Consider the following 2,747-nt stretch of genomic DNA (forward strand, 5'->3'; position numbering starts at 1 on the left):
GATATTTTAGATTATCATTATTTGATAATCTACGTAAAGCTTTTTAAACCTTTATTGATGAAATAAAGGTTATGGTTTGTTTAAAAATGAATGCAGTCTTTGAAAAAAACGTCTCATATAGAGGTCAAAACCTCGCAACGAAATCAATTAATATGGAACGTTTTTAATCAATAAGAACGGGACATTTCAGTTGGTATCAGAGCGTTGGTCTTAGAGAACCAGAAAATTTGCATTAGTGTGTCTTATCGAGTTTGTTAGGATGCATTAGTGAGTCTGGACTTCGACCGTGTTTTCTTTAAAAATGATTGCTTAACATTTTTGTTGAAAACTATATATTTTTAACATATGAATATTATGTGATATATTAATCTCTTAACGCGTTTGATATTATGTGATAGATGTCTACCTCTAGAACAAGTCAAATTGACTCACCTAATAATAATGAAGAGTCAAATGTAAATTGGAATGATTCGTGGACTGATTCACAAGTTCCCGAAGAGGAACCGGAAGAAGAGTCGGAACCGGAAGAAGAGTCGGAACCGGAAGAAGAATCGGAACCGGAAGAAGAATCGGAATCGGATGAAGAAATAGAACCGGTGGGGGAAATAATAAAACGGTTAAGTAAAAGAAAATCCTCAACCAACCGACCAAAGTTAATTATGGTCAATGGTGTTTCCGCCAAGGAAGCAAAATATTGGGAGGATTACCAATTCTCCGATGAATCGGATTCCGACGAGAATTCCGATGATGTTATAGAAATTACCCCAACTGAATTTAAAAAGGCAAAAGAAAATAATAAGGAAAAGGGCATAAAAATAGAGAAATCTAATTCCAACCCCGATGAACTTTATATGTATCGTCAACCCCCGAAGTCCTTAAGTTGTAACAATGACCCGGGAACCTCTAAACCACCAGGTTTTTCTAAACCAATGTGGACAACGACGGCTCGTATTAGGGGAACATCATATATCCCTAGAAACTTGGCAAAACGAACCAAAACCGAAGAAGAAGAAACGAGCGAGTCAGAATAAGATAGTTGTATTCGTGTGGTGTAATATATGTAATATAATGTTCTTATGCTTTATGATATATGTAAAAATTGCTTGTATTAATAAGTATTTTTTTTATGAATCTAACTCTTGTCTATTTTACAGTTTAAAAACACAAAATGGATAGACAACCCAATATTTTAAGAGACCTACCCGGAGACATGATTGATGAAATCTTGTCTAGAGTCGGCCAGAATTCTTCGGCACAACTATTTAAGGCGAGATCAGTTTGTAAGACATTCGAAGAACGTTCCAAGAATGTCTTGGTTTATAAGAGACTTTCATTTGAAAGATGGGGGATATCACATTGGGAAACCCATAAGTTACGATGTGTTTACTTTGACGCATATATTGCGGGGAACCCAAATGCTATTTTACGCAACGGGTTAAGAAATTATTTTGACTCAATATATCCGAATATTGGACTTCGTGATTTAGAAAAAGCGGCTAACATGCAACATAAAGAAGCATGTTATGCTTACGGATTAGTAATGTTCGCTTCTCACCAAAGTGAGAACAAGAACATCGGGCTACAACTATTAAACAAAACGTTTCCACAAGTGACGGAGTCGGTAATTGGGGTAAGAAATGAGGTTTTTAGATTATTACGGGACTGTTGGACATTACGTAACCCTCGTCCCTTTGATGACGTTACAACACGCTGTCTTATCAACGGCCATAACGGTTATGTTGCACAAGACCAAGGATGGGAAGTAGTCCTAGTAAAACCAGAATGCATGACTTGTTTCTGGACGTATGAATTACGTGTCTTTATTGCCTTTGCTGAACGACTTGTGTACTAGCTAGAATTGTCTTCACAACTATCTTGTATCAAAGTTATTGTGTGCTATATTTCATGCTTTATGTAAAATAAGCGGTATTGTAAGTTTGTAAAATATTGTATAAAAGTTTGAACGCGAAATATTATTATAATCAGTTTTTCATATAGAATTGTAGTAGTTGAATTGTATATTAGCTACTAAGTATGAACTTAACGGGTAGGTACTACCCGAATTTAAACTTATAAAACGCTAATATGAAGAAAAAGCTTTTATAAATGAGTTCATATTATGCTACGAAATACTATTAACTACTCTTAATATTCTGTATGATTAACTTGTCCATTTAACTATTTTGAAGGAAATGGCACCGACTACTCGACACACCGTGAATATGAATGAAGAGGAATTCCGTACTTTTCTAGCTTCAAACATAGCCGCAGTACAGGCTGCGCTACATACCAACAATAACCTTGGATCTGGCAGTACAGGAAATCGTGTAGGATGCACCTACAAAGAATTCACTGCCTGCAAACCTTTGGAATTTGATGGAACCGAAGGACCGATCGGATTGAAACGGTGGACCGAGAAGGTTGAATCGGTGTTTGCCATAAGTAAGTGTACTGAAGAGGACAAAGTGAAGTACGCTACGCATACCTTCACAGGTTCTGCGTTAACATGGTGGAATACCTATCTAGAGCAAGTGGGACAAGACGATGCGTACGCACTACCGTGGTCAGCATTCAAGCACTTGATGAACGAGAAGTACCGTCCCAGAACCGAGGTCAATAAGCTCAAGACAGAACTTAGAGGGTTACGAACCCAAGGATTTGATATTACCACGTACGAAAGACGATTCACAGAATTGTGCCTATTGTGTCCGGGAGCATTCGAAGATGAGGAAGAGAAGATCGACGCG

The sequence above is a fragment of the Rutidosis leptorrhynchoides genome, chromosome 3, assembly GCF_046630445.1.
Source record: "Rutidosis leptorrhynchoides isolate AG116_Rl617_1_P2 chromosome 3, CSIRO_AGI_Rlap_v1, whole genome shotgun sequence".
Lineage (NCBI taxonomy): Eukaryota > Viridiplantae > Streptophyta > Magnoliopsida > Asterales > Asteraceae > Rutidosis > Rutidosis leptorrhynchoides.